Source organism: Capsicum annuum, chromosome 8, assembly GCF_002878395.1.
Source record: "Capsicum annuum cultivar UCD-10X-F1 chromosome 8, UCD10Xv1.1, whole genome shotgun sequence".
Classification (NCBI taxonomy): Eukaryota; Viridiplantae; Streptophyta; class Magnoliopsida; order Solanales; family Solanaceae; genus Capsicum; species Capsicum annuum.
In genome coordinates this window covers 154,147,451-154,162,789 of record NC_061118.1, presented here as the reverse complement: position 1 = coordinate 154,162,789, position 15,339 = coordinate 154,147,451, and positions in this window count along the sequence as shown.

Sequence of the window (15,339 nt, the reverse complement as noted above, 5' to 3'; positions counted from 1 at the left end):
TTTTTATACAATTTGTTTTTTTAAAATCATACATTAAATTTATTATTGTTGTTATTGTCATGCAGTACCGAGTAATGTGATTTCTTAATTAATTTGTTATTGTTGTTATTGTCATATAGTATCGGAGGCGTGGAATTTTTGTAACTTTGAAGACCGGTGGTTTTAACTTAGCATTTAATTGATGGAGCTTGATTTCCATTTCGACTTCGCCTTCTCCATTAGTAGAAATGTTATTCATGTGGTCCTAAGTCCTAACAATTCATTGAAAAGGACTAATAATAATGAGTAATATTCACTGAAGCGTGCAAAACATTAACATCATCAAATTTATCTTCAAGAAGAAGAAGATTCGACACACTCCCTCCATTCTATTTTACCCGTTCCAAATTGGAATGACACAACTATTAAGAAAATAATGATTGATAATGTAATTTTACCATTTTATCCCTCTTAATCGTATCTTGTTGTTAGTTCTAATATTGATGGATAACCAATACCAAATCATCATTCATATTCTTAATGGTGTACAAGGAGTAAGCAATTACATAAGGGTGTAATGGGAAAAAAAAATTATCTCGTCTTGATAGATTAAAAAAGAATAAGTAAAATGAGATATCAAATTAAAAAATTTAGAACAAATAAAATAGAACGGAGGGAGTACTTTTTTAAATTAGAGGTACACGAAGTTTACTGAAAAAAATTATACGGTCTACCTAAATAATTGAGAGAAAAGTCACAAGTATGGCACTTGCATGATTTTTCTCACATGACGTCTTCAATCTTAATTCTCATGGACACTTTCATATAAAACTAAAAGGAAAAATCGTTTTGGCCATAATAGTAGTAATAAATTCTATTCATATTATAATTTTTTTTTTTTTAATATGTTTGCTCTTTTCATCTTAAATTTAAAATTCTTTCATTACATATTTCATTACTCTTTCCCAATACATTGAAAACCATCCTAATACATGAGAATGGACAATTTAACATAATTTTCATAAATATGCTTGTATTGTACTTATTGCTTGAAAAGAATAGTCTAGGATAAAATAATAATATAAAATTAATTAATTATATTCTCATATATCCAAAATCAGTGTGACCAGAGTAGTATTATAATTATGTGTTTTATCATATAAATAATTCTTATTTTTTTAATATTTAATTTTAAATTTTAAATCTCTTTATTTTATATAGATAAATAGGAGGTATAAATATATATCTTAAAACCTATCAATATTTTGAATAACTTTTAGTTTTTTATTTTTTGTTGAAATTTGATTTGTTGTTTAGTATTACATAAATAAGCAATTATCGAAATTTTCAACACAAAAAGTTAATTATTTTTTTATGAATTCAGTTGTATAATTTTAATTATGCTATAATTTTTCTCATGATAATTCAAATGATTTGTTTTTTTCATTTCAAATTTTTTCTATCTTTTTTAGAAGTAGAGCGGAAAGAAGTCATGATAACATTTAAAAAATTCGCATAAAATTTTTCTTTTCTCTGTCACTTCCTTTTTGCATAAAAAAAATTCTTAGTTGAAAAAAATAAATTATCCTATATTAATCTTACACTTAAATTATATATAAATGATAAGAAAAATACATAAAGAAAAGAATAAAAAATATTTATGAGTTTTAAAGTTAAGAGTTTGCATGGTTAAACAATTTTTAATATAATATGAAAATATTTTAATAAAAATAATAAAAACTTAAAGCACTTTGGATGTGGTAGACATTGACAAGTTATAAAAATCATATATTTCATAAGTGTCGACTTTAATTAACAATAACCTAAGAGAGTCACACATTAATATTGTAGTCTTGCATCACTGTGTTACGACGTTTTGGTAACTTAGGAACCATTATTTATATTTTTATTAATATATATCACTTTTAATTAAGCAACTATATTAACTTTTATGATTATTGAAATTTAAACTACATATTTGAATAGTCTTTTTTTTTTAAATATTGTTTAAAATATTTCAATAGCGATAGTTAAAGCTCAAATTACTTTAGACATGATATCGACACGAAATAAAAATTATATAGTTAAAAAAAAGTCGATATTGGTTAAACATCAATTCAAGAAAGTCACACATTATATTAATGTTATGGTCTTGTGATCCTGCGTACTTTAATTATTATATTTGTTAACGGGTGAATTAAAAATATAATTATTAACTAGTGAATCATTAAGTGTATATGTTATTAATATGAACTTTAACTAAGTAATTTTATTTTTATGTTTAAAAAAATCAAACAACATATTTAAATAGTTTTAAAATATAATTAAAAAATATGCTACAACGATTGTCTAAATTCAAAATTCTTTAGATATGATAGATATTAACACATTATAAAAATTATAGAGTTCATAGTTGTTGACCCTCAACCCAAAATAATCATTCATTATAGCTATTAAGCTAATCATTGTCATAATTTCTTAGTACTCTAAATAAATATTAACTATGTTCACATTTAATTGTTTTCACATTCCTTAATAACCTGAAGTAGAAATATTGATTAATTATAATATTTTGTTTGAAATAATTTATTACGGCTAAAGCTGAGGCTACTATTACTAAATTAACTTTTGTCGTGTGAAAAATAAAATTTTCACTTACACTAGGCATGTTGTAGGTGAAAATTAAAAAGAATTAAAAAATTGAATAACTAAAATCAAAGATAGGTAAAATTTATCTGCTATACCTAACATTGATTCTATCACATTAAAAAATTCAAACATAAGCATCATTTAACTTTAAAAACTAATATATTTGTCACATAAAAATATTCTATCTTAAAAATTTAGAACACAAAAATTATTTGACCATAATTTTTGTGTACTATTAGAAAATAACAAATTAAAGGACATATAATAACGATTTTATGATTAGGATAAGTTTGTGTGGGACTTATTAAAATTTTGTTTAGATTTAATATAATTAGCTAATCAAAGTTAATATAAATACTTTTTTCCTAGAGTTATTTTCCTAGATGATCATTCAGGTTTTTATATATAATTGCCTATAAAGATCAGTTGTTTTCTAAAGAAAATAATATCACTAAATTACATACGTTATCTAGAGATTTTAATTTGTATTTAAAATAATATGATAAAGATTAATGATGGTAAAGAATTTCTAAACTAATGCATTTTTTTTAAATACATGAGTTTGATGAATTGAATGATTTAGTATTTTAAAAATATGATTTTAATGACATGGCATGTCAACTAAGAGAGAAGAATATTTTTGAGGTTTCAGTATTCTTTTAGAAAAAGAGTGATAGTTGAGTAATATTGTGGTTCAAAATTAAGTATAAGTGATATTTGAAAGAAATTCTCAAATTCACTTAAGAGTTTTAATAATAACATATTTTGGCATGTTTAAAATTTTGTTATTTTATATTTGTCTATAGATAGATATACTAACAAAATACGTCGTGGTTAAATGTAAAAAGTTATTTTGCTAAATAATTTAACGACAATATTTTTTTTCCATAACATTTGTAGCAATAAATGTGGCTAAAATTTATATACATATTTTATATGGTCCATGACTAAGAATTTATACTTATTGCTATGAAATCTATTATGTTGTAGACTGTAGTTATAAAAAAAAAATACTTTACAATATATATATATATATAGTAAGTGATTTTATCCACGACAAATAATTTGTATCTACCTTCATATAATTAGTGAGAATTTATAAATTTTTCTTTAGATTAAGTACATTAATTAATAAAATAATTAGATATAATAATTTTTTTATTCAAATTATATTTGAATCTTATAAATAAGATCCTGTAAATTTGAATCAAGCCGAATAATAAACACCTCTAAAATTCTTAAAACACTTGATCATGATGAAACTTGAGTGAAACATATTAAAATTTTGTTTAAATTCTTTATAATTAGTTAATTGAAGTTAATAGAATCATTAATATGGACATTTATTTTTTTTAAAATTATATTTGAAACTTACAGGTTATAAAATTGAATCGCATCATTGACAACACTAATTAAACTAGACCGATAAAGATACTATTTCGATGAAACAAGTCTAAAGTAAAATTTAGTAAATTTAATTTGTTTAAATTTGTTATAATAAGTTGAGTAAAAAATAGCAAAATTTAATCACTTATTTATTTAGATATAAATTATTGTACAAATACACTTTTGTGATAGCTATGTTCAATTATTAATCCTTGGTTCACCTAATTATAACTATATTTATAATAATTATTAATTAATAATTTAGTACTAGACTATAAAAATATTGTTCAGATAGATGATGTTCGAATCTTCGAATAAAATAATCGTTGTCGTAACACTTGATCAAGGTAAAGTGTGTTGATTTGTTGTTATCACAATATTTTATAAATTATATATATATATGAATTTTATTTAAGTGTAATAATAATAAAAAAATCATTAGAGGTCATTTTAGTAACAAATATAAGTAATAAATCATAATTTGAAATTTACATAAAAGTATTATAAATCATAATAATGTACAACTTAAAATAATTAAAAAGAAGTAAAAAATTTAATTGACTCTCTAAATTTTATTACTGCCACATAAATTGAGACAAAAGAACATGTACTATAAATCACACGTACACTCTCAAAATTGTATCAATACCACATAAATTGAGACAAAGGGCATAACATATATTATTTAAAAATTCTGTAGAAAATTATTATGTTTTTAAAAAAATTAAACTACATAATTTAAATAATTTTGTAAATGTAATTTGAAAAATATTTTTATAACGAAAGTTAAAACTCTAGCACTTTAAACAGGGTAGACATTAATGTATCATAAAAATTATATAGTTCATAAGTATCGATCCTAGTTAATATCAACCAAAGAAAATCGTGTATTAATATTGTAGTCTTGCACCCTCATGTTATGCTGGTTTGATAATTTGTGAATCGTTACTTATATTTGGGCAGATTTTATTTGTTAAATTTTAAATCTAAAATTTTCATATTTGAACGATATTTTAAACATAATTTAAAAAATATTGTAATAACAGCAGTCAAAACTTAAATACTTTAGATGTGATGGACATTGACAAGTTATAACAATCAAAGTATTCATTATTGTCAACTCTAGTTAACAACAACCTAAGAGACACTACTAAAAAAAAGAGAAAAACCGACCACAATCCTATTTCCGACCAAAAAACCGACTAAAATTTTTGGTCGGAAAAGTAGTGGTAGCTTTTTAAAAATCGACCACAAGTGGTCATTTTTTTTTTTTTCATTTTTAAAATTCATTATTATTTTATTTAATTAAAAAATTAATTTTAGGGGAAAAATTTAATTTAATTTAATTTAATTAAGTAATTCAAAAATCGACCACTTGTGGTCGATTTTTAATTAAATTAATAAATTAATTAATAGAAAACCGACCACCTGTGGTCGAATTTTTATTAAATTAATTAATTTAATTAAAAACCGACCACTTATGGTCGGTTTTCTGGAAATAGTCCAAAAACCGACCTCGTGTGGTCGGTTTTCTTATTATATCCAAAAATCGACCACTTGTGATCGATTTTTCTGGAATTTTTTTTTAAAAAATTGCAAAACCCAAATACCGCATGCAATAACAACAATATACAGCAGTATCCAAAATGAAATACAACAACAACAAAAATCCAAATGAGTACAAAAAAAACTACAACCATAGTTTCAAACAACAAAATGTCAAAAACATACAAAAATCAGAACTAACAGTCAGCATCATCGAATTCATGCTCCTCTTCCATCTCCTCATCCGTGCTGAAATCATCGAGGGGGCCTAGACTTTTTGTAGCCCGAACTGCATTACCAGGACACGGAGGAATAACCCATGCAGTTTGAATGAAAGAATTGAACTGCTGCTGCAGCTTCCTGAATTGTGATGTTGTTGCCTTCTCTGCCTTCTTTTGCCTCTCTCTTTCTGTTCAGCAAGCTCTTCAGTGAGTTGAGAAACCGTATTTTATAGTCTTTCAATAATTTTTGTATCAACTGAAGAGCTAGAGTATGCAGGGCCAGACGAACTCCTAATACTATCGTCAAAATATTTTGTCGGGCATCCGTAGAAATTTCCTCTATTTGCAGGACCTGAAGCTCGTTTCAATAACTCATTCCGTACATGATCGGGTATTGGGTCACCCTGACTTTCAGGAGGCTGACTACTACAATACTCACCAATAGGACGCCTAAATTCGTCCTATATTCAAAGTAAAGTTAATACTGACAGTCAAAAAATACTAAAGTAGTTATAATTTAATAATATCAACTTTGAGAAAAAGATTTATAAATTCAAATTTTGTTTCTTATGTGGACAACTTTTGCACGAGGTTCAACTCAAACATCTTCATCAGTAGGGTTCTTTTTCATTTTTCAGATGAGTCTCCTCGAAAAGCTCATCATTTGGTAGTTCTCTACCCCTTTCTTTTTCCTGTATATGAAAAAAATATTATTGTTCAAATAATTAAAAAATTCAAATAGAAAGGAAGAATTAAAACTGTAAAAGTTACATACCAATTTTTCCTTTACAACAAGAGTATTTCTAGCACCCGCAGTATGTAGGGAGCCACCCTTGGATGATGCCCGAGCTCTCTTTCTTTTTTCCCTCAACAATTGGTATTCTGGGCTATTCCAGTGGTGTTGATACAGCGGCCATAAAGGTTCAGGAATCCACTTAGGTTTTACCAATTTCTTTCGGGCATAATCCAACAGATCGTTAAATCTGGCACTACATCTTCTGAAAAAGTTCTTCTTTACAAAAAATTGATTTGCATTATCCCAAAAGTAAAATTTCTACAACCAAAATATAATATTCAATCTTGTGTTCTAACAAATTGTTAATAAGTAGTCGATAAGTTAAATCCTTACCTTAAATTCTTCAAACATTCTCTCCCTGTCAAGTTCTGGAACCATTTGCCAGCTGGTCCAGTAGCCGTTGAAGTGCTGACTAATATATATTCGTGCCGTTTGTCCAACTCCAGCATCCGGCCTAAACCTACAACACAAGATCAAACAGTAATTTCATAGAGAACAATAAAATAGTAATGAAAAAATGAGTAACGTTATTATATTTAGAAATGTTACCCTCTAGCAACTGGAACAATATAAATCCTCCCGGAATCTCTGTCTCCTGGCTGCCTAGTAAGTGACGGTGGATGCACTGGCGTGGGCGGATCTGAAGCACCAGATGGAGGACCTCCAAGCTGAAGATCCAAAAACTCAATAGATCCAGCAGAATCACTATGCAAAGCTGCGTGATTATTGCAGGAGGGTATCGATGATGGTAGATGTCTGGAGGGGTCAACGTCTGTCCGATAGTACTGGGCTGGCGGTGGCACGATCATAGAAGCAGAATGAGTTAGTGTTGGCCCATGTAATTGCCCCACATGCGTAGGAGTCGGTATCGAATCCTCGGACGACCTAGAATATGAGGGTCATGTTGTTCCGTCAGCACACCGACCCTCAGTTATGTGAATACCGGTCGATCGTCTATAAGAAGGAGGTTGTTTTTTCTTTTTTGATTGCGTAGTACCAACCTTTCCCTTACCTCTGTCATCTCTTTCCGACATCTAAATTATGTTAAGTTAACAAGTAGTTAGTTGGTACAACATGAATATATATATAAGAAAACATTCCACGTAAGTACTTTCAAGTTACTAATTCACATTTCAAATCGCTCTAACAACACGAGATATAGACAAGAATATTTTTAGGAGTATATAAATCATGGAAAAGTGAAAACAACAAACTTAAACGGTATATTACATATCAATCTTAAACAAGAAACATAAAGGTAAATATATAGTACAAAGCACATCAATACATAATCAATATAGCCTACAAAACTAATCCTCCCTTTTTGAAGACTGTCCACTAAACCATTCACCCTTTTCGGAGGTTTCCTCATCTCCTACCCACTCAGCCTCTTCTTCGCCAATATTAACTTCTTCAAATATATTTTTGGGGTGATTCAAATCGTCCATTAATTCAACGTCCACTAACTGGTGATCAATCTGCATTTCATTTTGATACGCAGTCTCCAGCGCATTCTCAACTTTCACCCGGCCTATGGGCTTTATTTTTATTACAGCCCACCAATCAGACTTGTCATTGCGCAACAGATAAGGAGCATAATACACTTTTTAGCATTTTGAGCTAGAACAAATGGATCGTAAATAGGATACGACCTATTGTACTTTATTTCAATGATGTTATGCTCCTTATGTACTCTTGTGCCTGCTGTGCTTGGATCAAACCACTTACAACGAAAGAGAACCACTTTTTCTATTGGAAAACCAGCATACTCCAGTTGTAAGATCTCATGTATGATGCCAAAGTAATCAACATCATCATGACCCTTAACCCAAACACCACTATTGTTTGTTTTTCTTGACTTGGAGTGTTGTTCGGTGGAAAAATTAAACCCATTTACTTTGTATTGCGACATTGCATTAGCTTCGACTGGACCAAAAGAAATATCTCTCAAGAGATTAACATTTGGTGAATGGTGTACCTAAAAATATAATGCATATATATATATATATATATTAGTTGAGGAATGTGTAAATGTTTAAAGTTTGTAGAAACATTAATACACTGACGAACCTCATTCTAAACCATGTTGCAAAGGATGCATACACTTGATTTTCATGGAATTAAGTCTTAAATGAACTGAACATCCAACATGGGAAAGGTAATTAGTTTCTTTAAGGGAATAAGTAAACAAACATGATATGTTATAATTTGAATCTCCTTACTCCAGAGAGTGCTCAATTTCCGGGTAATTCAGCAAGACATACAAAGTGGCTGATTTGCGCTCTGTGGGATTGAGCCGCGCGAGGTATGATCTTTTTAGCCTTACAATCAGATTGATTGAAAATTGATATCGGTTGCAAATAAGGCTCATTCACATCGTCCTGATGACTATTCGAGCGATTTCTTGAACAAGCAACTTCATCACAAAAGTAGTACGAACAAAATTGAGAAGTTTCTCTTGCAAGATATGCCTCAACTATAGAGCCTTCTAACCTGTGTTTGTTTTTGGGACCTCTTTTCAGTTTTCCAATTGCCCTGTACAATAATGTCAAGCTTACATGTTTACTATATTTTAAAAAATAAGTATGCATTTAAATATGTTGAAATGCTTACCGTTCGAATGGATGTATCCACCTAGTTTGAACTGGACCACCTAGCTGAGCTTCGTGTACAATGTGAATAGGAAGATGTTTCATCACATCGAAGAACGCTGGCGGGAAAATCTTCTCCAGCTTATTGGTGATAACAACAATATTACTTTTCATTCGTGCCAGATTTTCTTCTTTTAATGTGGTCGCACATAAGTCTTTGAAGAACAAACTGATCTCTGCTATTGGTTTCCATATGTTTTCAGGTAAATCAATAAAAGCAATTGGAAGTAACTGTTCCATAAGAACATGACAATCATGGCTTTTCATTCCATGCAAGATTCTTGGTGTCATATCAACCCTCTTTCCCAAATTTGAGGCATAACCAACGGGTATCTTCAAACTCTGAACCCACTCACATATTTGCCATTTTTTGTCCAACTTGAATGTAAAACTAGCCTTGGGATTAAGAACATTGTTGTTGGGCCCCCTGCTGTAAGTGTAATTCTCTGCGGTTGCAATATTCTTGTAAGTCAAGTCTGGCATTAGGATTATCCTTTGTTTTGCCGGTGACATCTATAACTGTGTTGAACAAGTTATCAAAGTAGTTCTTCTCAGTATGCATGGCATCAACATTATGTCTAAGCAAATTATCTGGGCAGTATTCTAACTCCCAAAATATACTTTGCTTAGTCCAGTTATGCGAAACACCATATCCATCAAATCTGTACAATCGTTTCTCGTTGGCTTTAGGCAAAGCCTGAACTATTTCCTAGACGTCATGACCAGACAGCATTGGAGGTGGACCATCATGTTCCCTTCTATTCCTTCTAAAGACATTCTTGAGTCTCCTAAATTCATGACCAGGTGGCAAGAAACAATGATGACAATCAAACCATGAGTTTTTTCTGCCATTTCTTAATGTGAACGATTTTGTTTTTTCCATGCAGTATGGACAAGCCAGCTTTCCAGTGGTCATCCAACCCGATAACATTCCATAAGCAGGAAAATCATCAACAATCCACATTAGATATGCATGCAGATTGAAATTCTATTTAAGAGAGATGTCCCAAGTTTCAACCTCCTCATGCCATAAAATTTGAAGTTCATCTATCAAAGGTTGCAAGTACACATCTATTCTGCTTTTTGGATTACGCGGGACAGGAATAACACAATTCAAAAATATTTAGGGACTAGTCATCAACATTTCAGTAGGAAGATTGTAAGGAGTGATAAATACAAGCCAACATGAATATGGCGCACCACTAACTGAAAAGGGGAGAGCCCATCTGCACATAATCCCAATCGAATATTTTGTGGCTCAGCTGCAAAATTTGAATAGGTTGCATTGAAATGCTTCCAAGCCTCTCCATCAAATGGATGACGCATAACACCAGTGGGCCTTTTATTTTCACTATGCCATCTTATATGAGGAGCTGAGCTGTTTGAAGCATACAACCTCTTCAACCTTGGTATAAGAGGTGATAATGCATCGCCTTAATAGCTATTTGATTTCCAGTAGAACCACGCTTATATCGAGGGTGCTGACAAAACTTACAGAACTCTAGGTTAGCATCTCCCTTAAAGTATAACATGCAACCACTTTCACAACAATCAATTCTAACCGAGGAGAGACCTAACTTTGACACCAATCTTTTTGTCTTATAGAAAGAATCAGGAACCTCCAAGCCGGGGTCAACTAACTATTTAATAAAGTCTATAATTGAGTCCATTCCGCCTTCCGTAATATTACAGTCAGATTTAATACTTAATAATCTAACAACAACAGACAAACGAGAGTGCGAACACCCGTAAAAAAAGGATGACTAGCAGCATGCAATTCTTCGTAGAAATTGCCCGCTTCGCTATTAGGAACATCTTCAACATTTTCCTTAAAGTCAACCCCGTGTTGGATCCCAAAAGCATCGTGCACAATTTCTGTCATCCTAGTATCTTGATATTCATTATGCCCTGCAAACCTACTACTTTCTCCAACAACAGAGTTATTTTGCACAACATCACCATGAATACCAACCATTCTTAAAAAGTCCTCGTGAAACCCCTTTCTATAAAGATGTTCCTTTACATCTTCTTCACTTACAAGATTTATACCATCACATCTAATACAAGGACAATGAATTACCCGAAAATGTGTCCAAAGATCAAGTGTCTTAGCATGTTCAACAAATCTTTTAACACCCTCAACAAATTTCTCCCTAATACCCATTCTATTCTCATTGTTCCGGTGATATATCCAACTATAATCATGTTCCATCTACGCAATCAATCAGATTCAAGTAATTAGATCAAGAATTTTCAACTAACAAAGGCACCAACAAATAAAGTAATCAACCACATCACCTCCTAAACAAAAGTTCATTTTTAAAGTCACCAAAACTTAAGCATTTTCAACTAACAAAGGCACCAACAACATCACCTCCTAAACACTAATTCACTATTAAAGTCACCGGCACTTAAGCATTTGCAACTAACAAAGGCACTACCGAAACTATTTCACTATTAAAGTCACCGGCACTTAAGCATTTTTAACAAATAAAGTAACCAACCACATCACCTCCTAATCAAAAGTTCACTTTTAAAGTCACCAAAACTTAAGCATTTTCAACTAATAAAGTCACCAACAACATCACCTCCTAAACACTAATTCACTATTAAAGTCACCGGCACTTAAGCATTTTCAACTAACAAAGGCACCAACGAAACTAATTCACTATTAAAGTCACCGGCACTTATGCATTTTCAACTAATAAAGTCACCAACAACATCACCTCCTAAACACTAATTCACTATTAAAGTCACCGACACTTAAGCATTTCCAACTAACAAAGGCACCAACGAAACTAATTTACTATTAAAGTCACCGGCACTTACGCATTTTCAACAAATAAAGTAACTAACAACATCACCTTCTAAACAAAATTTCACTTTTAAAGTCACCAAAACTTAAGCATTTTCAAGTAACAAAGGCACCAACGAAACTAATTCACAATTAAAGTCACCGACACTTAAGCATTTTCAACAAATAAAGTAACCAACCACATCAACTCCTAAACAAAAGTTCACTTTTAAAGTCACCAAAACTTAAGTATTTTCAACTAATAAAGTCACCAACAACATCACCTCCTAAACACTAATTCACTATTAAAGTCACCGGTACTTAAGCATTTTCAACAAATAAAGTAACCAACAACATCACCTTCTAAACTAATTCACTATTAAAGTCACCAATACTTAAGCATTTTCAACTAATAAAGTCACCTAAGAAACCACATTCAGCAAACGATCAACAACAATGCTAGTGAATCGCACAAGGCCACACACGGCTTCACTAGACTTCAATATGGAACAATAAAAAGAAGATAACAACAATGCTAGTGAATCGCACAAGGCCACACAAGGCTTTACTAGACTTCAATATGAACAATAAAAAGAAGATAACAACAATGCTAGTGAATCGAATAAGGCCACACACGGCTTCACTAGACTTCAATATGGAAAAAAACAACACTTCATTATAACAAATTAGAGAGAAGTCAACTTACCTTTGTTTGGCCTAAATTAAAGTCAAAGATACAAGCGTTCATCAGAAAAATAGCAAAGCAATTCTTTTCCTGGATTCAGATTTTGTCAAACGGTAACATCAAATTTCAAGCAACACACTAGGCAAGTAGAATTAAAAAATCTTGACTATTACACAAAATAACAAATGTCTTGTCATCCTTATTTTCTCATATCTTTAGTGTGAACATAGAGATTTTTAGAAGGGTAAACAAATATCTTGCCATCCTTAAGTATCAATCATAGGCACCGACTTAATGACAACACATTACAACAACAATATGTATAATAATGTTATACATGAATCAACAAGATGTGCATTCAAGGACATGACAAAAAGTATAAAGGAGGCCTTAACATACCATTAAACTATATCACCTAACGTCGCATTGTCATCTTGACCGACACATCGTAACATAATAATTGCGAGAATAAACAAGGCTACGATAATGGGCAGTAGATAATTCACAAGGAATGTCATAGGCACCAAAAATTTATATTAGCAGTTTGACAAAGATTTTAAAGAAAAAAAGTTTATAATTTTTTAAATCCGACTTTGGGGTTTGAACATTTGCAAACATCAACTATATTCAAACTTGGAGCTAGCTAATGACGTGAAATAAGGTAAAATCATAACAATTAAGTCAAAATTCACTTCTAAACTAACTATAATCCAACAAAAAAAGTCTCATACAGTTAGAACTAAAAGAAAACATAGCTAAAGGAAATTTTTGGAACTTACCGGAGCTAGGGCGGCGGGAAACGGCGGCACACAGCGGTAGACGCCAGTGATTTGGAGATTTAGAGCTAGGGGCCAGCTTGGATTTGGAGATTTTTTATTTTTGATTAATGAAATCGCGACTATGGCTTAGGTTAACCGTATTGGGTCGGGTCGGGTTGGGTTTTTAATTGATTTTTTTTTTTTAATGTTTTATGAAAACCGACCAATTGTGGTCGATTTTACAAAATATCTTTTGGAAAACCGACCACATGTGGTCGGTTTTCATAAAATATTAAAAAAAATATTCTAATTAGTTAACATATATCTTTTTTTATAAATTATGTTTTAAAAAATTATTAATTAATTAATTGATTAATTAATTAAAATTTACAAAGATGATAACAGAGAAAATTAAATATTTATGTCATGCCTACTTCAATCGTGATTTTACTATATTATCTCTGATTAATTACTATATATCATTTACGTATTAAAAATTAAAAAATATTTAATAAAAAAATTGAAATAGACACTTATGTCATGACAGTTTCAGCTGCTTCAATCGTAATTTTACTATATCATTCATAAATAATTATTATATAAGTCATTTAAGTATCAAAAAGTTAATAATATTTAATACAAAATAAAATAGCCATAAAATAATAAATTATTTTTTGATGTTTTTTATAAATCATTTAACTATGAAAAATTAATAATATTTAATAAAAATAACAAAATACCCATGAAATGATAAATTCTTTTTTGATGTGTTCGCTTAATTGAAGACTTATATGGGATCACTTTAAAAAAAAAAATCACAAATATTTTTTAAGATAATTTTAGTATGTCACTTATAATTAGTACAATAAAAAAAATTATAAAATAATTAGAATTTATCAACCAAATGAACAAAGGTTTTAATTCATTGATAGAATTATACATGACGTATAATTTTTAAGGATCTATATTGGGTCGTGCGTAGCGCGACCTAAGCCCGCGAGTATATATACATACATACATACATACATACATATATATATATATATATATATATATAATATCGTACTTAAAAGCTAATTAACCAAAAAATTTATCTGAATTTACAAAATTCATTGATATATATATATATATATATATATACCTCGCTCGTAAAACAACGTGTTAATCAAATAATATAATAATATATATGCATAGGTACTATATACATCACATACGTACGTGAGTATTTTATCCAATAATATAATGCGACGTATTTGATCATATACATACTATATACATCACATACCCGATTTTACCACCCCATTGTATTTCACATATACTCAAATAAATTATCGGTTGATTTATCTTATGTCATTAATATACTGTCGCTATATAATATCTATATATTATATATGTACATGTACATACACACACATATACACACTATCAACTATATCAAGTTCAAAATACGTATTATATACATCACATGCATACAAGTATATTATCAAATAATATATTGCGATGTGCTACTTATAACAGTTGTATTATCGATTGATTTAACTTATGTCATATATATATATATACCTATATATACATACACACACGTATATATATACCTATACACACACATGCATATATATATATACACGTTATCGACTATATCAATACGTACTATATACATCATATGCGTACACGAGTATCTTATCCAATAATATAATGCGATGTATTTCATATATATATGTACTATAGACATCATATACCCAATTTTACTATCCTATTATATTTCACATATACTCAAATAAATTATTGATTGATTTAGCTTATGTCATTAATATACCATCGCTATATAATATGTATATGTTATATATATATATATATATATATATATATATATAT